This window comes from Callospermophilus lateralis, chromosome 16 (genome assembly GCF_048772815.1).
Source record: "Callospermophilus lateralis isolate mCalLat2 chromosome 16, mCalLat2.hap1, whole genome shotgun sequence".
NCBI classification, from domain to species: domain Eukaryota; kingdom Metazoa; phylum Chordata; class Mammalia; order Rodentia; family Sciuridae; genus Callospermophilus; species Callospermophilus lateralis.
The window spans coordinates 79,024,894-79,051,382 of NC_135320.1; the positions used below are offsets into that span (position 1 = coordinate 79,024,894).

The 26,489-nt window shown below is 51.9% G+C and overlaps 1 long non-coding RNA gene across 1 annotated transcript in view; it reads left to right on the forward strand.

Moving 5' to 3' along the window:
• Window positions 1-26,489, forward strand: part of LOC143382296 (uncharacterized) — a 131,697-nt gene that overhangs the window by 36,629 nt on the left and 68,579 nt on the right. Inside the window, exon 2 of the long non-coding RNA XR_013088955.2 lies at window positions 22,349-22,662. This is a non-coding gene — a long non-coding RNA (uncharacterized LOC143382296). The remainder of the gene's footprint in view (window positions 1-22,348; window positions 22,663-26,489) is intronic.

A 26,489-nucleotide genomic window follows, 5' to 3' on the forward strand; every position in this document is an offset into this window, starting at 1 on the left:
TTGGCCCTGGGCAGCCTCAGCAAGACAGGAGCTGGTTTGGCGCTGGATGCCAGGCTGTAGGACTGCCTTCCAGCTGTGGGCGCCGGGGTGCCGTATGGGAACGGAACGGGCGACTCTCCTGCCCACCGCTACCAGAACAAAAATCTCCCTGAAGGAACCTTCAGAACCAGGGAGAGGGCTGTGAACTCCAGACCAGCACCTTTAGGGAAAAGGACCGAGGGAGTTTAGGAGCGGGGCAAGCACTGCCACCTCAGCGGACCCACAGGGCGTCACACAAAGAGCTGGACAACACACATGATGAGCTCTCTGTCCTGTCCAGCTGACCGCTTTCCCAGACGGCCGTTTCCCTCCTCCTGTGTGACCTTCTCACCCGCAGGGAAGCTTCTTGCATGGTGTCCTTCACCTTGAAACACACACACCAGTGCCCTTGGGTGCCCCACAGGCAGGATGTGACACCTTGGGATGTCACTGTGGATGTGCCACCCAGCCTTCCTTCTCGTCCCTCAGCTGCTGTTGTGTTCTTGGGAAGCTCTTCCTTCTTCCCAGTGATTTCCCTTTAAGATTTCATGGTCACCATCCTACCGCTGTCCTGGGGCACTCTGCTGGAGATGTGGCTGTCCTGGGGCACTCTGCTGGAGATGTGGCTGTCGGGAGCCAGCTGGTCCCCTCTGACAGCTCCTTTTCTGGTATGAAGCCAGGCATAAAATTGAGTCACTTTAGCGCAGTCTGGTGGGTGCTGGAATCGACATACCGACGGGCACACGGGCCCACGTGGAGGGCAGCAAGGGGTCAGCTTGGGTGGCCTGGGGACAGTTTTTTAGGGAAATTGCCTGAACTGAGTCCAGAGGCTGAATTGGTTTCTTGGAGCCAGAGCAAGGAGACAGAGGCTCCCAAGAGGATCTTGGGACGTGTTCATAAAGCAGAGAGGCTGGTGGGCCTGGCGGGAGGCCCCACCTGCAGATGCTGGTTAAATCATCGTCACCTTGTCAACTCAGTGGCCCGTACTTAGTGTGGTCGTCTTTGGCTGTCCTTCCAGGAGTGCTTCCTTTGAACCTGTGCCCTTGTCCAGGGTCCTAGTCTGATGGGGTCAGCAGTCAGGGCTCAGGACGTGTAGAGGGTCACCCCTTGGTTGGGAGTTCTGGCTGTTTCCCTTCAGCCTTAGGCCCATCGTTGTTCAGGTCACTCACAAAATTAAGGGGGATCTTAACAGGGAGATGAATTTTTTTTTTTTTTTTTTGGCAGAAACAGAAAACACAGGCAAGTGGAAATTCAGCAGTGCGCAGCCCCGTGCTGGTGGTAGCAGCCGAGTGCTTTGCTCTCTTGCTTCCCGGGGCTTTTGAGTTGATTTTTTTAACTTAATGTTCTATCGTGACCTTCTCCTGGTGTCATTGGAAGCTTAAACACTTGTTTTGAGTGTCTTTACCATATTCTGTTGTGTACCCGCCCAGGAAAGTGCTGCAGAGCTGGTTTTTGCTCCTCTGTGAAATGGGGTAAGAACCTCTCCTGGGGGGCTGCTGTGAGGGGAGGGCAGGGAGGCCCTGCCTGGAGCCTCCTAGGATGGCCAGGTGCAGGGTGATGGCCAGCTGCTGCTGGTCACTGTTGTCATCTTCCTTGCAGTGGCTACAGCAGGATCCTTTTCTTGGCAGAGTGCCCCCCCCCCCCCAAACAGGAACTTGATGGTCTGCTTTATTCAGTCAGATTTATTTTGAGGCTATTTCACCAGTAGCCACTTTAGACAGTGCGGGGGTGGGGGGGGGTGGGGGGGTAGGTGCGGACCTGGGAGCCACCTCCTGAAGTTGGAGATTCTAATTAAAGCAAAATTCTTAAGGCAGGAAGGGACCCAATCATTGGCAGACCCAGCACAAGAGACACCCGCAGGCAAACAGCCACAGCTAAGACTTGAAGAAGCACAACCCAACCAGTATCTGGTTATAAACTTAGGGTGACTTTTCTGCCATTCAAGGTGTGGCTGGCCAGCTCTTCCTGTTTATCACCTGTTTGTGTTTTGTAACACAACCCGGGGGTCATTTCCTATGGAGCTCTTAACAACTTTTTCCCCCTCATTGATTTGTAAGATCCTGATTAACTTTGGAATTTTGCGGATGTTGGGGAGAGGGCAGCCCAGGAGTCCTCTTTGTTAGGCGTGCTGTTGCAGGATTGAGGTTCCATTTCCATGGGGGACATTTTTTTTTTTTTTTTTTAACAATTCTGGATCTGTGGGAGCAAAACCATGTTTTGCAAGTGAATGCCAGGACCTGCCCCATCCCCTGGGAAGCTGTCACTTTTAAATGTTTCTCTGGTGAGTCGCATTTGCACAGTTGCTCTCTTCCTCATAAACACACACACACACACACACACACACACACACACACACGCATAATCCCGCAAACTTCCAGTCAGTGTAAATATCACCTGAATAGTCAGGCAGTCAGATCCCTAAATTAGCTTTGGAGGAGCCCCCTTCTTCAGTATTCCGACTTGGAGAAGTGATTTGAGAGCAGATCACGCTGCGTTTATAGTGTGGAATGGATCAACATCCAGCGATGTTTAGCAGCTGAAACCCAGAGTGGTGCAGTGTCCTGCCTGTGGTCACTCTGATTGAATGTGGCGGATCCCACACTTGACCTGATGTTGGGCCTGGGCTCTGGTGGTGGGGGAGGGGAAGGTGCGGGGCTGGTACCCTTAGCACCTGGGTCAGGGCTTTGCTTTAGCGTCTAGGTGAGTAGACACCGGCCACCTTACTGGGTGGCAGGGCCTTGCTCCTGTGGCCTTGGCCATTGGTCATTTTGAGTTAATGAGAATGGGGTGATATCCAGGGGGAGGTTGGGACTGTCTTCCAGGTGGGGGCCCAGTGACTGCTGCTGCATTCTCTGATGGGGCATACCTGGGCAGCATGGCTTCCCTGGGCCTGCCTTTGCCAAGCCAAGGGACGACATCAGCAAAAAGCTCTGGTTCACCAGCTCCAGGTCCTGCCCTGCTGGCAGGAGGAGCACAGGTATCTGGTGGCTGGAGAGAAAGTCCACAGTGCTGGTCAGGTAACATCAGTGTGGGTTGGAATGCTTGGTTCCTGGGTGGACGAGGGCAGAGGAGGCCTCCTGGTGGATAGGAGAGGCCTGCTGGCTAGAATCCACGTGCCACCAGTCCCCTGCTGTGTGAGTTTGGACATGCTATTCACTTCTGGGAGCTGTAGATTCTTTTTTTTTTTTTTTTTTAATTTTTCAACATTTATTTTTTAGTTGTAGTTTGACATAATACCTTTATTTTATTTATTTATATGTGGTGCTAAGGAACCCAGAGCCTCGCACGTGCTAGGCGAGCATTTTACAGCTTTACAGCTGAGCCACAACCCAGCACGCCCCCGACCCTGCCTTAGCTTCTTGACTGTCAAATGGAACTCATGAAGCCTGCTCTCCGAGTTTGTGGGCAGAGTCCTGGGACTGACTGCCTCTTCCTGGCCTGGCAAGGTGTCAGGGGATATTGGTTTCTTTCACAGCTGACCTAGGCTGGATGCAGCAGAAGATTTCTAATATTGGGAAGTCCTCGTGGAGGCAGTAAGATCTGAGATGCAGATCCTCCTGTCCACCAGAGCACCAGATATGGGTCCCAGAGGCACCCCTGGGCTGGGAGGGACCCCCCAGAGACTTAGTACACAAGCCCAGAACCACACTGAGTACTCGGTCCATGTGGGGCAGTGGAGCCTGCTGACTTGAAGACCAGGTTTGTGTCCATTCTATAGGGATTGGTGACCCAGGCTTCATCCTGACGTGGGCATCTGGTCACTGTACCCCAGTTTGGGTGAGAATCCTTAGGATTAGGAGGGAGTTAGAACCCTCTGGAGTGACTGGATCAGGGTGAGTACCAGTCCGGCAGGGTAGGTTCCAGTCTGGGGGCTGTGCAGATACTAAACAGCAGTTCATAGACATTGGACTGTATGTGGGTGTCATTGGCAGAATATTCCTTGGCAGGCCCTCTTCCTGGGCCTGGCAAGGTGCTAGTGAATGCAACCTTCCTGGAGGAGCCCCTGAAGGTCGCTCCTGAACACCTCTGTGTGGGTACAGATGACACTGGCCACTCAGGCTACACAGGCACTACGCTCTGTGCTGCTGACTGCACCATCCCGGCGCCCTGGGCCATTTTAAAATAGGAGGCACATAGTGACTGTGCAAATACAATGTGCATATGTGTGGCCTTGGAGTCACGGTAGGGTGACATTAAACATCTCTTTCAACCCAAGCCAGTCAGCTCACCCATTTTCATCCCCTGGCCCCGGGTGTGTGGGCTGCTCACCTGATGGTGACTGAGGATCAACACCCTTGATCCTGCTCACAGATGCCTGCAGCCTTCCTCAGTCTTGTTCACCTACAGTGCTAGGACTGACTGGCCTGGTCGCTGCCTGGGCTTGTTTTTGTCCTTGGCCAAGGTCAAGTTGTGCAGAAGGAGGAAGGGGTCTCAGGTAGCCAGCCTGCCTGCTGACCTTTTTTTTTTTTTGTGCAAACTGGACTCACCCACTCCTCTACTTGGAAATTCCTCCCCAGGAAGAGGAGGGAGGTGCCAGGAATTTTGTGGGGGGCCTTGTCTGTGATGTGATGTGCACATTCCTCTGCGGTAGCCTGGGGTCTGCCAGCATGTGACACCTGGCTGGAATGACAATGAGGGAGGATGCTCTGCAGGCCCGCCCCCTCCCCTCCCAGGATGCTCTGCTGATCCTGCACTTGCTTCCTGCATTTCCATCCTGTCTCCCTTCCTCTCCCACAAAGCTGGGCTATTGGGATGGTAATGCCCTCTGGTTAGCCCTGGCCCCACAAGAAAAATGGACCTCTGGGACTGTCCTTGAGGATGTGCAGACTCATTTTTTATGCAGATATGTTGGAGGCTGCTGTAGAGACTTGATGAGCTGGGGAGAGAGAGACCTGGAAACTAAGGTCCTCTGACATGTCACCCTTTATGGTCCACCCATCCCCTCTCCCCCTAACAAAATCACCCTGTGCTGGATCTCTGGAGGCATTATGTTTATGCCTCTCTGGTCCCCTCTGTTCTGTTCCCCCAATTTTTTCCTTGGCTTTTACAATGACTTTTTTTTCTCATTCTAAAGTAATACATTTTGTTTAATAAAGAATTATATAGCACTAATATCAACGAGGCAACTGTTCTAAACCCTTTGCAAATATTAACTCATTAATTCCAAGCAGCCCAGTATGCCTGCTGGTACTGAGACAGAGAGGTCAGGATGCTTTTCCAGAGGTCACACAGCAGATTCCTGGTAAAGCCCATGCTGCCCAGCTTAGAGTCTCTGGCAGGCTGTCCTCCCGGAAGAGAAGACAGAAAGTTTGCTCTAGCACCCAGACACTAAAGCTCTGCGTATTTACAGTATCTGATGTGTAGTTATGTAGCTATATGGACAGCGTTTCGTCTTACAGCTGTATGATAGTTTATTTTATCAATGCCTTATCATCTGAATGAGTAATGCATTTTTCATGGTCCTGAATATATGATTTTGTATCATTTCTTCTCTGAGCATATTTATCTTTACTTTTGAATGTTAAAGAAACTTTAAGAATGACTTCAAATTTCTAAAGCATGCCCACAGGCCCACTGCGCTCTTCATGCACACTTTGGTACACAGGAGTTGCTTCTGCGGGACTGAAGTCAGTAATCTACAGCTCAGCACTGTGTTGATGGCAAGATGGTATTGACCAGGGACTGGGGGCTGGTTCAGTTATTGAGTCCACAGGATTATAATTGCATATTCCTTTTTTTTTCCCTTGGTACTGGGGATTGAACTCAGGGATGTATTATTATTATTATTATTATTATTATTATTGAGACAGGATCTCACTAACTTGCAGAGTGACTTCAAACTTCCAATCTTCCTGCCTCAGCCTCTCAAACTGTTGGGATTACAGGGATGCGCCCTGACACCCAGCTTTATATTATCATGCATTAAGCAGTCATAAGGAAATCATGACTCAGCATTTTTATTTCCTATTATTCAATGGCAAAATGATAATAATACTATCAGGTAGTATTATTTATGGTACTGGGGATTAAACCCAGGCCTTGTGCATATCACCAAGAACTCCACCACAAAGCTGCATCCCCAGCTCGGGTATTACTTACTTACATCTCATTATTCAACATTAAGCTCTGTAGTATTTGGCTGATAAAACAGATGGACAAATAAGATGCTAGACAACACCAACCATTTTCCATTGGGCTCTTTCCTTCTGGTTTTCCTGAGAGCTTCAGGACCCGGCTGGTTTTACCATGACCTGTGACTTCATGACCTGCGAGTTGAATTCCTCCCAGTTCCTGTCTGTGGAACCTCAGAAGATGGCATGGCTTGGACTCAGGGCTTTTGCAGATGGACTTACTTAAGATGAAGTCCTGCTGGATTAGGGTGGGTCCTGAGGCCAGGTGACTGGTGTCATACAGAGACCCAGGGAAGAGGCCAGGTGACTGTGGGGACAGAGCTGGGCACCACGTAGTGACAAACCAAGAAACTCCAAGGATTGTGAGGAGCCACTGGAGGCTGGGGAGAGGCAGGGAAGGCTCTTCCTTAGAGAAGGCACTTTGAATTTGGACTTCTGGGCTCCAGAGTTGGGGGGAATACTCTTCGGCCGTTGTAAGGCGCCCACCTTGTAGCAGTTAGTTATGATGGCCCTAGGAACTAAGCCGTCAATGCAGGAGGAAACTCCTTTTGCAGGGGTGGAGGTGGGAGGGGGTAGATGAGGGAGTAGGGGGCGCCTGCCCTTTACGCATGGGCACTCAGTAAATATTTCCGAATGAGGGAGGGTTGACATGTGCTGTGGAACTGGGCATTTCAGTTTGCATTCCCTGCCGCACCGCTGGTCCTCCTCCTCCCCCTCCTCCCCCTCCTCTCCTCCTCCCCTTCCTCCCCCTCCTCTCCCTCCTCCCCCTCCTCCCCCTCCTCCCCCTCCTCCCCCTCCTCCCCCTCCTCCCCCTCCTCCCCCTCCTCTCCCTCCTCCCCCTCCTCCCCCTCCTCCCCCTCCTCCCCCTCCTCCCCCTCCTCTCCCTCCTCCCCCTCCTCTCCCTCCTCCCCCTCCTCTCCCTCCTCCCCCTCCTCCCCCTCTTCCCCTCCCCCTCCCCCTCCTCCTAATTCAAAATGCCAAATTGCTTCGTGGTGGCCGTTACACCTTCATGGCCTCATCTAATTCTGATTATTTCCCAGAGGTCCCACCTCCAAGTGGCACTGACGTGTGTACTTGGAGATTGAGTTTTCAGCACGTGAACTTTTGGGGACACATTGAAATCATAGCAATATGAAAACCTTGATGATGAAATAGTACATACACTGCCGTCTTGCCACTCCTGTTCCAGGTCTTATTTGCTGGTCTAGGCCCTCAGGTGGGAGAATTGTGGGGGAGCTGAATATAGCTGAACAGGATTCCTGTGTCACAGGTTAGGAAATCTGGTCTCAGAGAGATCCTTTTGGTTCTGTGGCCATTCTCAAAGGATGGAGGTGGAGGGGTGGAGGTGGAGGGGTGGAGGGTCAGGGGACCGGAGGAACTGTACTCCCTCCCTTGCTGCATGCTTATCTCTTCCCTTCCTGGCTCCTAAGTCAGGTTGGTGGGGGTAGGGCCAGGTATATTCAGGTGAGGTCAGGCACCTGGATGTAGCTGGCTAAAGCTGTGTTTGCTATTCTGGGTGCTGGGGGCTGGACTCTAGGTGCAGCTTGGCTGCCCTCAGCATGGGGTGGGACCTCTGTTGTGAAGGGGAATGCTGAGAATACACCTCTTTGGTGCTTTTTGACTTACAACGGGAACTGACAACATCTGCTGCCCCAGAGAATATCTGCAAATTTTAGCACCAGGTACTGATTGAAAAACAAAAATCCAAAGTGTGTGAAGTTTCTTTTCTGATGTTATTAAAAATATATGCTCATTAAAAATAACTTGAAACCCTACAGAAATGTAGAAAGATAAAGGTGACCTTTCCATATGCCATCCCTATCTGTTGGCAAGGAATTTTAAGAGAAGGGGTCAGAAGACTGGCTTGGAAACTTAGCCTGACCACAGCTGTTTTTTTCAGGTCTCTGGGACAAGGTTGGGATCCTGCCACCATCCAGGATGTCACAGGGTTACCAGAGCTTTGATGAAACTATGTCCTTTGTGGACTCTACACATTCTTTGTCCTCACTCTTACCCTTTGCTTTCAATCTTCTAGGAATCTAGATGCAGGAGAGCAGAGGGGCTGGGGAAGCCTGGCCCTGACCCCCCACTTCTTCTCTGTCCTGGAGTCCTGCCTGAGTTAGGGGAGGACACTGAGCAGCAACGCATCAGGCCTGGGGTGCCTGAGGCTTGTCCCAGGTCCTGCCTCCAGCGGGAGGTCGTATGTCCTCTGGAGGGTTTCAGAGAAAGTCTGGGCAGGCTCAGACTGTCTGTGAGCAAGGGTTCCTGCGACAGAGGCCTGGCCTACTTCACCGGGCTCACCGTTCAGCACACACTGGGCTGGCATCTTGGGGTAAAACGATGCATTTCTCATCCTTCTCTTATTTGGAACATGAATGGAAAGAAGCCTCCATGAGTGCAGGGAATAGCTTTCTCCTTCAGGCGCGAGAAATCCCAGTGGTTAGCATTCACGTTCCCTGGAGGGGCTTGGGCTGGTGGTAATAGAGCTAAAGCCTACTGAGCATGATCTGTGTGGGAGGGACCCACTGCTCACTTAAGCAGACCATCCTCCCTGCAGCCCTTATCTGCAGGGGACTCCATCCAAGCCCCTCAGCTGATTCCTGAAATTCTGGCTTTATTAAACCTTTATTAAACATCTGATGAGGTTTAATTTATTAAGTACAATAAGAGATTAACAGAAATAACTAATAATGAAATAGAACAACCATGACAGCATAGTATAAAAAGGTTGTTTGAAGTTTATGAAATTTTCAATTTTTAATTTTTCTGTAGTAGTAGGGACTCAGCCTCCTACATGCTAGGCCAGCACTCTACCACTGATCTACACCCCGAGGCTATTAATTGTTTATTTCTGGAATTTTCTATTCCATATTTTTAGATTGTGGTTGACCAGGGGTCACTAAGATCCTGGAAAGTGAGATGATGGATGACTCAGGGTAATTGCAGATTTCTCAGGAGAGTGTGAAATGTAGAAATGGCGAACAGCCTTCCTGGTATACACAGTAGTGGAGAAGGATGCAGATCTGCTCCCGAGGGTCCTGAGCCGGGCCCCACGGGGGTGGGGGGGGGCCCTGTGCCTGCAGAATCTTCTGCAGGGCTCTGCTTCACTCCCTCCCGGATCACTGACAGAGCTCAGTCTGCCTTTCCTCTGGGATATTTTGCCATCTTTTCACTAGACACGGTCTCCATCCTCCTGGCCCCGCACAAAGGCGACCACATGGTGGGTTTGCAGCTGTGTCCAGTGGATGGACGCCAGCTGTTAACATTCTCTGAGCACAAGGGGCTGCCTCGAGCTGCACATCTGGGAGATGGGGCATCTAAGGCGTGGTGGCTGACCACTTAGCTTCAAAATGGAGGGAGCTGTGGCCAGGGCCCTTCCCACCTTGGCATGTGCTGCGGGTCCTGCCCCCTCTGAGTCTGCTCTGGGGCCTGAGTGCTCACAGTGGAGGAAGGAGGTCCTGAGAAGCGTCTGGTCACTGTGCCCAGCTGTCTGTGGAGGGTGGAGAGAACGCTGCGTGCTGAGTTGGAGCTCCCTCTCTCACCACCCCACCCAGGACAGTGGAAGTCTTCGTCCCTCCTTCACCAGCTCGGATCTGTGAGGCCGCCTGCTCCGTGGGCCCAGCCGGGGGGAGACATGGGAATCCTGTCCCTCCCTCCTTCTCTTTGCCCCACACTTTTGACTTCTGATTACAGAAGCAGTGCTGTATCCGTTGGACACCTTCCCAAGCTGGCCTCCGTGTCTGCACCTGTGCAGTGGTCATCCTCAAAGACAGAGGACTGAGACGTGGCCAAATTAGCAAGTAGCATGCGCTCAGTCATTTCTTTGCCGTTTCTTTTTCCCATTTCCTTCCTCTCCTTTAAGCCGCTCTGCATTTCCACAGTTTATGGCATGTTCTTATCCTTCGGGACAAACAGGCATCCCTGCTGCTTCCAAAGGTGGGTGGGGACCAAGGGAGGCCCTAATGTCAGGAGGCAGCCCTGGCCCTGGGCGGAATGGTGCTCAGTGGGACAGCTGTGGCCCCTGGTGCTCACCCTCAGGTCTGTGTACAGAGGCATCTGCTCCCTGAGCAGTTAACCCTCCCAGGGCTTTGCCCGTGAGCTGTGTGCCTCCCCCTCAGGGTGGGGGAGGGCCTGCAGAGCAGATACCCAGGTCCACTGCTGCGCTGGCCCTCAGGGGTCAGCTTTGCAGCAAGGCCACAGGGATTCTTGGGGACGCTCAGGTTTGAGCCCCACTGGCCCCAGGATAAGACTGGGAGAAGCTGTTTATGAAGAGTGCTGACCCTTCCATCCAAAGGTCCCTGGGAAGTAGGGAGTGATTTGCACACACCCCTGTGGGGTGTGTGAGCACGCATGCACACACGCTGTCACAGTTGGCTTGCCATGAATGCTGCAGTGCCACCAGTTCCCACGGAGCTCTGGGGAGCTCCAGTTCCCCACAGTGGGGCCTGTTTTCTGGAGTGCTTTTCTGGCAGTGAGTTTAATGCAGTGAATTTGAATTTCTCCTGCCTATTTTAGTTTTTTGGTACTGGGGATTGAACCCAGGGGCACTTTACCCTCAGCTCTTTTTAATTTTGTCTTTTCTTTTTTTTTAGTTTGAGACAGAGTCTCACTAAGTTGCTTAGGGCCTCACTAAATTGCTGAGGCTGGACTCGAACGTGTGATCCTCCTGCCTCAGCCGCCTGAGCCACTGGTATTGCAGGCGTGCATCATATGCCCAGCTATCCTGTGTATTTAAAAAAAAATTTGATTTCCCCCTTGTCTTCCCTTCCCCCAGATCAGGTTAGTGTTGCGGGCTCTCTTCCCTGTCTCACCAAGTTGACGTGGGCCACTGAGGGCAGGCGGGGGAGAGGGAGCACTGGGCTCCCCAGATTGCTGGCTGGAAGCTTTAAACAGCCCCCTGCCTCATGGGGGACGGGTGCCAGCAAAGCAGCTGCCTGTCATTTGGGGGTTTGTGCCAGCCTTCCTCCTGCCCCAGGCCACTGGGAGTCTGTGGGCAAGGTTGATTGTTGCTAAAGTTTACTTGGTGAAATGTGCCTATGTGACTTCAGGTAAAAGGGCCTGTTTCCGTGACAGTGCCCTCCAGAGTCAGCATTGTGACCTCCCCGGAAGCTAGCTGATCCAAGTTTTAAAGAAGAGGGGGGACAAAGGTGGTGACTGTGGAATGTATGGAGCTCAGATTCAGCAAGGCGCCGCTGCCTGCTGAGGAAGGCCAGCTCCCAGCCCCTGAGCAGGATACTCAGGAAGAGCCCTGCATTCTAGAGAGGCTGGGGGAGGGGGCTGGTGGTCAGTGGTTCTGCTTCAGGTCCAGGGGCAAGGGTCCCATCCTCCCCATGCCGCCAGTTCTATAATTTGGGGATCTGAGACCTGTCTGTGAAATTGTGAGCCTTCCCAGGATGAAAGGGGGAATTTAAGGGACCTCTTCTGAGACTGGTGTTTCAGGAATGCCGTTTCCGTTTCCTTCTGTCCCCCTTATTTTGAGCACTAGTTCCTCCCTTTGCCCTCACCCCTACCTGGAAAGTCTTTCACCTCTTTCCCACTTACCTGTCTCTCTGACTATGTGGCCTGTCCAAGAAAACAACTCCAAACGGGGTACAGAGCTTCTCGGAAGCCAGTGTGGCTATCTCTCATAAGCCTGTTTCTTTTTTCTTCTTTTATTTTGAGACGGGGTCTTGCTAAGTTGCTGAGGCTGGCTTCCAATTTGTGACCCTTCTGCCTCAGCCTTCTGCTGAGTAGCTGGGATTATAGGCACATGCCGCCGTGTCCTATTTGGGCCTATTTTTTTAAAATGAGATTTTACATTCTTGGCAGGTAGAGAGACCAGTGTGAGCGCTTGGGTCTCCACCAAGATTGCTTTCTGGAACAAAATGCATACCTTAGACTGTGTTTTGGATCTTCCAGGGTAGATCCTGCTGTGAGGCACTGTCTCCCTAAGCCATGGTCTGTTAGTTCAGTGTCTTGACACCTTGTCCCTTTGTGCCTGGGGAGTTGGCCTTTGCCGACCTTTCCCTGAGGGATGTCATGGGCGAAGGCAAACCCCACTTAAAAAAGCTCTGAAGGTTTGAATTGCGGAAGAAAAGTATTCCCAGCTTTTCTCAGCCATTTCAGTATCTTAATCACCTTCAAAGTTAATGCTAGAGGAAAGTGAAAGCCCACTGGCTGGATGGACCCCCTTATGGAGGACCTACTGTGTGCAAGGGCTTTATGGAGCTTACCTCTGTTCTTCCCCCTCACTCAGATCCATTCTGCAGACAGGGCTGTGGAGTCAGAGCCTTTGTGAGCCTCAGGGCTGACAGTCTGGCCCTGGTGTGTCGGCCCCTAAAGTGCTGTTCCTTATCGGAAGTGACATCCCTTCTTTAGCCTTTTCTCCTCTGTCCCTTCCCTTCTCTCCTGGCCCCCTCAGGGGCCTCAGTCCTGCTGGATCTGTAGGTGAGCTTGAGAGGAGAGCCCGGATCCTACCTGGATGCTGCCCACAGGTGTCTCTGAGAAGGATGCACGTCTGTGTTGTGGGGGCTGAGGTGGGAGGAGTGGTCAAGGGTCAACTTCCTGGAGATTCCAGTCCCCAAGCCTGCTGGGAATGATGTCGTGGTCCAGGCCACAGCTGGGTACACTGTGCACTCTGATGAGGAGCCAGTCTGGGTGATATGAGGGGACGATGGGGGAAAGAGCAGGACTCCTTACCTGTTGGTGGCCTGTTGGGCCATTCAGGTCAGTTCTGGCATTGACGTGGCCAATACCTCTATCGCCTCTGTTCCTGCTTTTCCAGCAGCTAAGCTCCTGCCCCCTCTTCTCTTTCTTCCAGAAGCTTCTTAACCTATCTTTTACCACCAGTCTTTCCCACCACATAATCCGTCTAAGGCAAGGCTGACGAGTGGCGAAGCCCACAGTTTCCAGAGGCAGAGTGCCTGGCTGCTACCCCGCTGTCTCTTACTACCTGATGACTTGGTCCGCTGGCTGGCTGGCTGTGCCCCAGCATTCTCGAAGGTCCGTGAGGTTCCACCTTGCACCTAGGGGTGGTTCCCGGAATCAGCACACCCACACTGCTTTTGGGCTGAGCACTCTGGAGATGTGGTCACTGCCTCCTCTGCTGGGCTCCGGGTCACACCACCTCTGGCTGACAGTGCCCCGGCCCCTGCCGGGTTAAGGAGCCACTCCTCCCTAGGCATTGTGTGCCGACCCACCTGTCTCAGTTTGCTTCTTCCTGCACATCTGCGGGTCTCACCTGGTGACAGTAAGCACGTCACTGCTTTTCTGCACCTTGCTTCAGCTCTTCACCGAGGAAATTGAGCTTGACTGTCGCCAAGCTTCAGTGCATGCTGATGTGCTGGGGCCTCTCTTCTCCTCCTCTCTTCAGCTCCCTCCCACCTGCCTTGGCAACTGGATGTCGCCACTTATACTTTTTTTTTGCAGGCACGCATTGTCTTCATGTTTGCTCTCTGGGTTTCTCAGAACAGCCTGCAAGTCCCACGGTGGTCAGGACCATGGTTTTCTTGTCGACATTCTTCCCAGCCCCCATCAGGGAGCCAGTCTGGATGATATGAGGGGACGATGGGGGGAAAGAGCAGGATGTTCATCAGGGGTGGATATCACCACTTCTCAACATGCAGCTGTGATCAATGGCTCACCACCCAGCATCACCTGCTGGGCACTTGTTGAGCCTGAGCCCTGTACAGGAGGTGCCCAGGCTCCTGGGAGCTGGCAGACTGGATGCCAGTGCTTTCAAAGAACGGCTCGGAGCCGTGGACTTTGCAGTTGTAAACAGATTCCCTTACGTAAGGCAGGGGAAGGTGCTGGCAGTAGAAGGCTGGTCACCCTCAGTGTAGGGTGCAGTGTGGGGACCTCACGCCTTTAGTCATATGAGGGAGTGGGACTGGGTTTGGCTTACATGTCTCAGGGGACTGAGCTGCCGAGGGTGACATTGGCACTGCTAATTTTGAGCCACCCTGGGGTGGGGGCACTCTCTTGCACAGATAACCCCAGATGACACAGGGTTTCCCTCCCCCTCCCCCTCCCCCTCCTTCTCCTTCTCCTTCTCCTTCTCATTCTTCTTCTTCGATTGAACCCAGGGCCTTGTGCATGCTAGGCAAGCACTCTTGCAACTGAGATACACCTCTTCTTCTTTTTTATTGAATGATTTCAAGGAGAATAAAAGATGTGCCTGAGGCCACACAGCTTGACCCAGCCTGGGGATTCACACCTTGGTTTATTGGTGCCCAAGCCCGGCCTCATCCCCAGCCCTGAACAGGTGGGAGTGAGGGGAGCCAGGGCTGGAAGGGCTGGGGACTCTGGAGCTGGTCAGCATCCGAGCACATGTTAGGAGGGGAATGGAAAGCAGCTAAGGTGGGGACTGGCATCAGGGAACAGCTGCTGCTTTCTCTGGGAACACAGAAAGTTCCTTCATTTATCTTCCCAGGTGAGTGCCCGCTTTCGGGGTACCAGCAACTAAAGTGACCATGGCCTCTGCCCTACTTGGAGAGGGTGGAGGAAACACCTTTGTGGTGCCAGTTACAAAGAATTCTCACCTCACTGACAGAGAGAGAGAGAGAGAGAGAGAGAGAGAGAGAGAGAGAGACTGAATTTCTGTGTTCCTCTCAAATTCATGTTTTGGATTCTAATCCATGAATTGATATTATTTTCAGGTAGGGCCTTTGGGAGGAGATAAGGTCATAAGAAGAGATTCCTCATGAATGGGATTAGTGCCCTTGGAAGAGGCCCAGAGAGCTCCCTTGCTCATTCTGCAACCTGAGGATGCAGAGAGAAGACGGAAGCGGCACTCTCCAGTCACCCTGCCTGTGGTCTGTGTGATAGTCAGCTTTTCATTGCTGTGACCAAAACAACTTACAAAGACAACTTAAAGGGAGAAAATTTATTTTGACTCATGAGTTCATGGGTTTTAGTCCATGATCATTTGACCCCATTGCTCTGGGCCCAAGGTGAGGCAGAACATCATGGTGGAAGGATTTGGTGAAGGAAAGCATAGCAACCAGGAAGAGAGAGAGAGAGAGAGAGAGAGAGAGGGAGGGAGGGAGAGAGAGCGCACGCCAGCACTGTGAGCCCTTACGGACTCCATTGCTTACCTCCCAGAACTGCTTTCCTCCTGGGGCTGCCATGGACACCCTGCGGCTGCATCTTGGAGGTGTTACTATCAACATCTGCAGACCCAGGCTGGAAATTAAAAGCATCAAGACAGATGTTTGTGCAAGAGAGGGAAAGAGCAACACACACACACACACACACACACACACACACACACACACACGGGATGACACAAAGCCACACAACACACACTGACCTGGCCTGTGGCTCCCACCGCAAGCCGTGTTCCCCTCCCGACCTTGGTGCCGGCGCTGTGTCCCCTGCCTTTCTGCAGGCCGCACCTTGCCCACACACCATTTGCTGGCCTGTGCCAACCCTGGAGACTTGCAGTATTTAGTTCCTAAAGCATCCATTCGTCTCCCCCGTATTTAGGGGGAGTCGACGGACAAAGAAGCTCTGTTGGCATCGGGTAGGAAAGAGAAGCCGTCTGTTTTTCATTTTTCTTCCAGATGGCCACTCCAAGGGGTCAGCTGGGGGAAATACTGGTAGGGAGGGTCAAGAAGGAAGTGACAAATTTGGGTCTGACAGTCTAGGAGGCAGAGGAGAGAGGCTTAGGCTGGAGAATGGGTCTGGGGGCCACGTTTTCTTGTGGGGAAATTCTGTGTCAGAAGCCAGAGTCTTCCCCTCTGGTCCTCCAGGCAGGGGCAGCTGGGGACAGTGGGGTGTGAGAAGCCCGTGCAGCAGGGAATCCTGGACGCTGCAGATTTCCCAGCTGGAGGGCATTTCTCAATGTCTTTCTACTTCCACAAACACCCTTTCATAGGAGGAACTTTAAAAAAAAAAAATGTGAACTACCTTTTTATAGAAGTAAAGTGCACACACAAAGGTGGCCAAGTCATATGTCACAGATAGCTTGATAAATGTCCACCTCCTGAACTTGCACGGGAAGCCAGCGCTTGGATGAACACGTGACCCAGCATTTCCGAAGCCCCTCCTGAGTCTTGCAGACATTCAGGATGACCTTGTTCTGACACCTAACGCCAGATAGTATATACACAGATAGTTGTATATACCTAATATAAATAACACCCTCACACACTCCTTGGTGTCTGCCTTCTTTCACCCAAAATGACATTTGTGACATGTATCCATAGGTTAAGTGCACTGGCCGGTCTTTTTTTTTTTTTTTTCTTTTTATATCAGGGATTGAACCCAGGGGGGCTCTCAACCACTGAGCTACATCTCAGCCCTTTTTTAAAAAATATCATACTGGCCAGGCACAAAGTGGTGCATGCTTGTAACCCCAGCAGCTTGGGAGGCTGAGGCAGGAGGATTGTGAGTTCAAAGCCAGCCTCAGCAATTTAGTGAGACCCTAAGAAACTCAGCAAGACCCTGTCTATAAATAAAATATAAAAGGGGCTGGGGATGTGGCTCTGTGGGTAAGCGTCCCTGGGTTCAACTCCTGTATGCCTTCTCCCCCCCCCAAAAAAAATTTTATTTAGAGACAGGGTCTCTCTGAGTTGCTTAGGACCTCACTGAATTGCTGAGGGCTGCGGCTGGCTTTGAACTCGCCATCCTCCTGGCTTCAGCCTCCCAAGATGCTGGGATTACACACTGAGCCACCGCGCCTGGCTGGCCAGTCATTCTGTTGCTCATTAGGTGGTACCGTCTTCTGTCCACAGAAAGAGTCCCTCCTGTTTGGCGGTTGGGAATGGCACTCTGAGCACCTCCGTCTTGTCTTTTGGGTGTCACATGCACATGTTTGTGTGTTTGTCCCGAGGACTGGGGCCGTTGGGTCACAGGGATGCATACATTTCATGTTTGGGGGTCCCAGTGTGGTTTTGTCCTTCCTCAGATTGTCTGTCCACCAGCAGGTATGACTTCCTGCTCCAGATGGCCTCGTCTGTCTTTCCTGCTTTAGGCAGTCCCTTCTAGAAAGAATAAATGACTGGAAAGGAATCCCGTAGCCGGTGAGCAGAAGAGAGGAGGAAATGCTCCCTGTGAGAACAGCGGTGGTTCAGAGGGTCTCACAAATCCAGGTGAACCAGACCTGGGAGGGCACATTCTTGCAGGTGGAGAGTGTGTGCTGCGGCTGCTCATGTGAGCCTCTGTGCCGCCCCTGCCCTTGGCCAGGGACCACCACTTGGCTGCAGTAATACCCAACAGACCATGTAATAACTCTTCCTCAGGTGACAGAGCTTTAATGGACCCGACCCCAACAAAATAAACCTGGCTTCAGACTTGCCTGGGGGCCTCCATAAATATTTAACAGTGTCCCCCGTTACCTCCCCTGCCGCAGCCAAGGCCGGCACCATATATCACAGCTCTCCTTCCTGCTGGACGGGGCCCCTCCCAGCTGATTGGCCTCCAGTCCTGACCTTCACAGGACTCCTGGCCTCTCCTGACTGCTTTGCTGTGCTGCTGGTTCTCAGTGGAGCTTGTAGGGACTGAGAAGTGGGAGAGGAGCCACTATGATGGTTCTGGGGGACTGCCTTGGACTTGGGGGTAGCTTTTTCCATTTGATGCATGGATGATAGCCAGAATTGAGCGCTTTTTGGGGGGGGGCGGTCGTGTACTGGGGATTGAACTCAGGGGCACTCAACCACACCCCCAGCCCTATTTTGTATTTTATTTAGAGACAGGGTCTCACTGAATTGCTTAGCACCTTGCCATTGCTGAGGCTGGCTTTGAACTCACGATCCTCCTGCCTCATACTTCTGAGCTGCTGGGATTACAGATGTCCACCATTGTGCCCAGCTTAGAATTGAGCTCTTAATGTGTGCTCAGCAATCCGTTAAATGCTTGATGCTGATTATTTGAGGCCAACCTGCCTTAGTCCGTCTGGACTGCCATCACAAAATACCTTTGACTGGAAGCTTTAAACAACAGAAATGTATTTCTCCTGGTGCTGGAGACTGGGAAGTCTGAGATCAAGGCTCAGGCAGATTTGGTGTCTGGTTAGGGCCTGTTTCCTGGTTCATAGGTGGTACCTTCTTGCTTGTCTTCACATGGTAGAAGGGGCAAGGAGGCCCCTTGGGCCCCTCCTGGATGAACACTTAGTCCATCCTAAGGCCTCCACCCCCAAGACCTGATCACCTCTGAAAGACCCTGTGCCCAATACCTACCTTGGGAGATGGGATTTCAGTATATGAGTTCTGGATGGACACCATTCAGATCATAGAACAGCCTCACAGGAGGACTCTAGGTGCATGTTTTTACTGCTATTTGCAGAGAAGGAAAATCTAAGGTCAAAGACATTTTCCCAGAACCCGGGCACAGTGGTGCATGCCCGAAATCCCAGATGCTTGGGAGGCTGAAGGAGGAGGATCGCAAGTTCCTCAGCAAAATAACAGGACCCTGCGTCAAACTAAAAATAATAATAACAAAAAAAAGGGGGGGGGCTGGGGAAGGGCTGGGGATAAGACTCAGTGTCAGAGTGCTTGCCTAGCATGTGTGAGGCCCTGGGTTCAAACTCAAGTAGTGGCGGAGAAGAAAAAAAGAAAGAAAAAGAAAAAAGTGTTCCTCAGAGTAACTTAGCCAGTGCATTTGGCAGTCTAACTTCAAACCATGATATTTTACTGCTGTGCTTTACTTTCTCTTCTTTTATAGGGGTTTTTACTTAGACACCTGAGCTTCCTTTTGTATCCATTTTTCCCTGGGCTCTCATGCTGCCAGGTGGATTGAGGATGTCCCTGAAGAGTGCGTGTTGGGTGCAGGTGTGACTCTTAGCTCTTTGTCCGTCTCTTCCCAAGACTTTTCAGTCACTGGTTTCCTGCAGCTTGTCCCCGGCACCTTCACGGGGTCTGTCTGTGTTTCTTGTGTGGGATTCACGGAGACCCTGGCATCTGTAAATCCATGTCTTTTATTGAGATGGTGCCTGCCATTTTTTCCCTTCAGCTATCAATCCTGCTCCTTCTCTTTCATCTTTTCTTTTGGACTAAAGTTACCCGTCTGTGAGGCCTTCTGATGTTGGGCAAAGGCCCTCTCCAGTTTCTTCATAATGTTTCTTCTGTTTTCTAGACTGAACAATTTCTGTTGATCTCTTTTCAAATTCATTAGCGCCCCACCCCCGAATCTGCTGTTGAATGAATTTAGGGAATTGATTTTGGGTTTTTTTTTCCCCCAATTCCCATTTTTTTTTTTTTAAGTTTTCCTGTTGAGACTTCCTGTTATTTCATTCACTAAGAATATATTTTCCTTTAAGTTCTTCAGCATAGTTATAATAGTTACTAACTCCAGCAACTGGGCACCTTGAGGACGTGACCACAATCATCTGTTTTTCCTGAATGGGTCAGATTTCCTCTTTGGTCATTTGTTGTACTGAGCTCTTTTAATCGTGGTGGACCCTGTGGATGAGAGGCTGTAGGGTTGAGTTCCACTCTGTTCCTCTGAAGAGCACTGCGTTTTTGTTTCTGTGAGCAGTAAACTTAGTGGCTTCAAACTGTGCCTCTTACATGGGCAACAGTGAAAATCTCTGTTCAGTTCTTTGGGCTCAGGGGTCACTCAGTGGTACTGGGAACATGTATACACTCTTAATTGGGGCTATCCTCTTCTGGATTTTTCTTTTCCAGGATTTCACCTCTCATTTTCAGCTATTGTGAAAATGAAAAAAAATCTTGGTCTCTCTCTCTGTCCTGATTCTTAAATTCAGCAAAACTAAGTTTTAGCTCCCAGTATGGACTGACCTGGGCCTGACCTCAGGCTAAAAATGACCAAAAGGAGGACATCAAGGAAGTGCTGATCCATATAGTGGGCCTCCTGCTGCATTTGGTCATCTGGTGCCTTTAGTGAGGTTTCTTTGTGTTCCTGCCCTCCCATCTCTCCTCCCTCCCTCACTTCTCTTCCCCTCTCTGTCTCTGATCTCTGCCTATCTCTTTACTCCGTCTCTCTCTCTCTCCTCCCGGTTTTCTTTTCTTTTTTTTTTTTTTTGCAAAAAATATTTTGTACAGAGTTTATAGTTATTATCCACAGGAGCGCTTGTCCAACAGGAGTTACTTGACCACTGCCAAATGCAGAACTTTCTAGAAACGGTGCCTCATTTAATAAGAGAGGGTATAGCTCAGAATGGAGAAAACACACTTAGGAGTCAGAGCCAACTAGGATGCAGAACCCGACTCTGCCTCTTAAAGCCTGAGGCTTGGGAGTGTGGTCTGTTCCGCAGGTGAACACATGGGCCCCCACACGCCATGGCAGTTGACATGAATAAAATAACGTGTGCTGAGCACCTAGTCCTGGGCGTCTCCCAGAATGTCCTCGTTAATTGGTGGCCACTGCTGACCCTGAGGAGACCCACAACCCTGGTGTAACCCTGTGTGGTAGGTGCTTTTTTCACCTGCACAGGTGAGGGTATCAGGGTACCCAGGTGTTGTGAGGGGTGGTGGGTATGTGGAAGAGAACCTTCCTTGCTGTTTCCTTGGTGCTTGCTTTATTGACTGAGCAAGTGTGTGTGGTGGTGGGGGGTCAGGTCGGTGGATCTGAGGTAGCTGGCTTGATTTCCATTTGGAGAATGGGCGGCTTTTCATCTTCCAAGGATGCTTAAAACGGGATGAGTGCCCTTCTGGTGCAGGTGCTGCGGGAGGCAGAGAAACAGCCCCCCAGATGTCCTAATCTCTTTAATCTGTGAGTACATTACATTACATGGCAAAAAGGACTTTGCAGATGCCATCAAGGCTGGGGACCTTGAGATAGAGGGGTTATCTTGGATCATCTGAGTGAGCCCAGCATAGTCACATGGGTCCTGAAATGTGGAAGAGGGAGGCAGGAAAAGAGCCTGACAGCAGAGCAGGGGCAGAGAGGGGCCCGGGCTGGATTTGCAGATGTAGACGGAAGCTGTGAGCCCAGACATACCTGCAACCTCTGGGAACTAGAAAAAGCGAGGGAACAGATCCGCTCAGAGCCCCAGAAAGGAACAGCGCCTTGTTCTGCCTGGGTTTTTGCTCAGTTGAGACCCATGCCAGACGGCTGACCTCCAGAACTGAAAGAGAACACAGCTGGGCTGTTCTGAACTGCTAAGTTTATGAAGATTTGTTTTGGTGGCCGTGGTTGCTGTTGATTGAGGTGGAGTCATGGTCAGGTTCATGGGCCTTTGAGCAGACGCCTGGCTTCTAACCTGTGTGACCTTGGGGAAGCTGCTCAACTTCTGGGCTTCAAATTTCTCATGTCAAAAACTGAAAAATAAGGGTCTATAACGCATAGCTGCTGTGGTTCTGAGATGAAAAGAGGATTCGTTACATGTGAAATGCCTGGAAGTGAGTTTGGGTTGTAGCCTCTCGGGGGGTGGCAACCCTCAAGACACCTTGGATCCGTGGATCAGAGCTCAGACTTGGGAGGCAGTCTGGCTCCAGAGTCAGGCCCCCTCTTACCAGTGTGAAGTAGTCCTTGTGCTCCAAAATTCAGGAGTTGAGGGGATCTTACAGGATGTGGGACCAGCTCTTCTTGCAGGGTGGCTAATAGATGCTCTGTGAGGGGCAGTGAGTGCTTCGTTGGTGGCGGGGGAATACTGAGCCTTAGGGCTGGGCATTGTGGACCCCCTTTTTCTGCCTGTGGGGTAGTTTGAGGATGCTGGTGTACGGCCTCACCTAGAGCTGGAACAGTACTTGGAACCTCACAGGTGCTGCAGGATTGCTGAGTGAATGAGCAAGAAAGGAACAGGCCTCAGGCCCTGCCCTGAAGAAGCTCACAGTGCAGGACAAGGTCTGGAGCCACGCCAGGGTTTTGTGGTTGTCTTTCAAGAGAAACAAAACAACTACTTCCCACCAGCTGACCCTCAGCCTCTCAGCTCACTGCTGGGACCTTGCAGCCCTGCAGGGAGCCCAGGCCTGGTGCCAGGCCTGGCTTTGCTGTGGCTCTAAGCCAGACACCTAACTCTCTCTGCTTTTATGCAAAATAGATGCACCTCAGCTCCACCCTCCTCCCAGGGCAATTCTGAGGACCCCCCAGCAGTTGGAAGGCCCCTATTGGAGGGGGTCCTCGGTGCATTTTGGGAAGCAACACTCAACCACCAGCCCCAGGTACTCCTGACCTCCCTGGGCTTGGGTGCCAGAGTTATGGGAAGTTGTTTTTTGTGAGTTCCTCTCTGAGAATGTCAGGGTCAATCATGAGGAGGGAGGGGTGCCGTTCTGGATCGGTGAGTGTGACAAGATTGTTGTTCCTTCCTCCTGTCCCAGGCCTGATCTTCGGACCAGAAGGAGGTTAAAAAACATGCTGCTCAACACAGCTGTGCTGCCAGTTGCAAGGAGCCTCATTCTAGATCTTTCCTGAGCCTGATGGATTTACAGTGATGTCCAAATCTCCTGGGGAATAAGGAGACCACTGGTGGAAGCTCGCCCTGGAATTACACACACCTGGCACATTTTAGGATGGTACAAGGGATTTTAAGGAAGACCCTGGCGGAGGGCTCCGCGGTTTCTTCCAGCCTGAATGCCTTCAGGGGATGCACAGAGGACCCCAGCTGCCAGCTCCCTCTGGCTCCCTCTGAAACGTAAGTCCCCATCTCCTCCCTGTGAAGCATCTCTTGCATATTCTGTCCAGTGCGCTTGGGGCTTTAGGCGCGGCTGTCCTAGCTAGTGGTGGCTGTCCTAGGTCTGACGTGCCTGGTCCTCAGAAGGAGCTGGTATTTCATGAGCTCATCATCTATGAGTCTGGCATGGTGCTGGGAGCCTGGGACAGACAGATGCAAATTGAAAGGTCCTTCCTGGGAGCTGCCCCTGTGCCTTGTGCTGACGTGTGCTGTCCTGCCTGTCACCCTTCACTGATCTTCCTGGTTCTTGTATCAAAGTCTTCCGGGGTGTATGTGCCTTGAAGGCCAGGGTCTCTGGAGCATGTCCGTGTCTTTAAAACATCGTCACACGCCGGTCACACCGTCCTAAATTCTGTAGAAAGGATGAAGGAAGACATGATGGTTAGTGAATTAGGACACCTGAGGTTCAGTGGGGAAGATGTGCCTGGGGGGATGGTTGTCTAGCTCCAAGCAGACAGCTGGAAACAACGTAAGTCCGCGTGGCTGATGCTGAGAGAGTCGGATGTCCGCAGGCGCCTGTCCTGAGTGTCAGCCTCCAGCATGTGCATCCTGTGTAATTCGGGGCAAGTGGCTGCTGGGTTCCTTTCCCTGTTCTCTTCAGTGGGGGCGAAAGATCATCCTGCTTGACAGGGTCAGTGTTGAGGATCACAAAATAGACAGTGGTGTCAGGGACACGTTGGACCCTCTGCACAGGGTCTGGACAGTGCTGAGGCTTGGGGATGGTAGGTGTCACTTGGTCCTTGAAGGTCACTCTGAGCAGAGCCAGGTAGGCAGTGTTAGACTTTGAACTGAGCACTACCAGTTGGCATGGACAGCTGATGACAGGTCACAGTTCCTGGAACCTGTGAGTAGGTCAAGTGGCAGGTCATTGGTAGGCAAGGGAAGAGAGCCTCATGCCAGCTGGAGGGAGTGGACAGCCGCACTGGCCAGCATAGGCCTACTTGTGCCTCTGCAGCTGACAGGCAGGATTGGCCTCTCAGGTCTGTTGGTGGCTTAGGACGTTGGTAGCTCCAATATGTGTTGGCCTTAGTGCTGGGCTTCCTGAAGGACAGGTCAGTTCCCATAAGCACTCAGGTCACCTGGGGCCACCAGGGATTTGACTACCCGGAAGGCACTTGGGTAGGGCTTGGGGTCTGGTAGCGGTAGGCTTCCTGATTGCGTCCTGCCAGTGGACCTTCCTAGACAGGCTGTCCTCACCTCCTCGTGTGGTAGAGTCCTGGCTCTCACATGCTGCTCCTACCCACGGCTCCTGGATGCACAACATCTGTGCAAGTGACTGGATTCGATACATACAGCTAGTGCTCTCTGAGGCAAGGAACCAGGCTCTGGCTCCATCTGGGACACAGGAGACTGCTTGCATTAGCAAGATGGCAGCCCTGCTGCGGGTTGCTTTCAGCTTTCCTGAGAAGGACTGAGGGAAGGACGTCCTCCTTTGCAGCATCTGCATAGTTTAGCCCCACAGTCCAACCAGGCGGGCTGACTGGGAGCCTACCTTGTGGTCGGGAGCCTTGAGGCTGTTCGGCTCCTTGCTTAAGGGTATTTTTTCAGGAGAAGGCAGAGCAGGAGACCAAGGACTCCCTGGTGTTTTATCCAAACCTTCAGCCACTCCAGCTGAAGGGCTAGGACTTCTCCAGAAGAGTGTGTAGAGCCAGCACTTCCTGCTGTGGAATGCTTGCTGGGTCCTTAGAACTGGGTGTCTTTCTTGTCCCTCAGGAGGCATGGACGAGTGCTGGTCCCCAGGAGATATCAGAGTCAGGATGTAGGACGTGCCCTTGGGGACACCAGGGCTTACCACCTAATGTGATGGGTGTTGTGCTGCTGTGGCTGGCCAGGGAGGGGGCTGCCGAGGATCTGGGGAGACTTTCAAGGCTGGGAGATTCCGCTGGGTCAGCAGTGGTGAGCAGAGCTATCCTGGATGGGGGGATCTCTGCCAGGAAGGTGAGCGTGGGAGTGGAGGTGCCTCATGGACCATCTCCTGCTTTCTGCCTTCCCGGGCCTTCTCTCCCCAACCCTTCCATGGCGGCCCTGTGGTCGCTGTGCCTTGCTTATCACATGGCCCATGGCTCTGTTTTTCTCCTTTTATCAGTTACTTCCTAGAACAACACCACCGTGGTGGTCTGGGTTATCGCCTGCTCCCCACGGTAGGGTGAGTGTGGGCTCGGGGACCAGAAGGCACACAACGGTTATAGACAAGACTCCCCCGGTGTCTGTGAGGAGGCTGCTCCCCGTGGATGTGAGTCTGGCAGCAAGTCACATTTGTTAAGCCAGGATCTGTGCAGGGGTCATGGCAAACATGGTTCCATGCAGACCTCAAAACAGAGCTGCTGGTTAGGTGGTGTCTTTGTGATCTGTTTACTGCTGGAGTCACTGGGCACACAGAGTCAAGGCCAGAGAGTGTCCCCAGGGACGACGGGAAGCATTTGAACACAGTTCTGTCTGACTACAAAGCCATGGGACCTGGACCTGAGAGGCACAACCTCTTATTGCTTGTTGGGGGGCCTCCCATCCCACCCTGTGACTGTGACCTTGGATAGATGACCTCTCTTCTCTGACCCTTGGTACCCTCATTGGAAGGGAACTGAATAGTTTCTCTTCTAAGTTGGGACCCTTGGGGTTGTCAAAGGGGCCTTATCACACTTACGGTGGGTGACAGGTGTGACACGGGGAAACCAGACATGGCCATCAGGACAGCACCACGTTTAGTGGCCGCAGGACTCACCAGTTAGATGGCAGGTCCTGCAGCTGGTGTTCCCATGGCTGCTGGGTCTGGTGTTGATGCTGCCTGTGCCCAAAGCAGCTCCCGCGGTTCTCCATTCACGCTTGCGCAGTTCGCATCTCTGCTCGGAGCCCACGAGCTTGTTGGCTGGTCCCATCTGAGCTGCTTGACAGGATGTCTGTCTTGCTGAGCCCCGATATCTCAGACTGTGCTTTTCCTCAATGGGTCCCCGTGGTGATTGACAGCCCATGCTCTAGTCCTTAGGGCTGCCCTCCTGCCCATGTGGACCCTCAGCTGCTGTTGTCACAGATGGCTCAGTGCCCTCCTGTTTTCCCACAGCGTCCACTCTTCTGGGGTTTCAGTGACCAGCTTAGGGCCGATTCAGAGCTGCTGTATGAACACCTGGAAGGAGCCTGCTTGACCTCCCAATCTGGTGAGGTGGATGAGACCCTTCTGCTTACCTTTGAAGAAACCCAGGTTCAGAGACATTCAAAGCTGTCATGGTCGTCCCCAGAGAGCTCAGAAGCTGTGCGTGCACATGGACACGTCAGCCTTCTGCCCCTGCTTGGCCAGAGTTTCTTGGTGGGCTGATGAGGTGTGAAGGTGCTTTTAGTGGACAGGTAAGCTTCTGTTAAACAAAATAATTGTTTTATATTGTTTTGATAAGTTCAGGAAAAAAATCCCACAAATGCCTCTGATTTTGCAGATATCACTGCTTAGGATGAAGATATTTAAGAAAGAATATCTTCATCTTTGTAAAAATGCTACGTAACAAAAGTGGCCTCCGCCTTCCTGAAGAGGACTCAATTTGAAGCCCAGGTCCTTGATTGGATTCTGCTCTGTTGGCCAGGTGACCCCTGCCATGTCATGGGGGCAGGGTCTGTGAGTCTGTGACATGGGTAACTCTATGTCCTGCTCAGGTCAGCTGAGACTTTAGTTCATTGTGATTTTGCCTAAATCTGGAAGATTTGTGATGAAGTGACTGTACGTACCCCTTGGTCTAAAGCTAAATTAAGGACCACAAGAATCCCAGAGCATTAGTGCTTTATAATCCCCTAATTCTGTTGGCTGC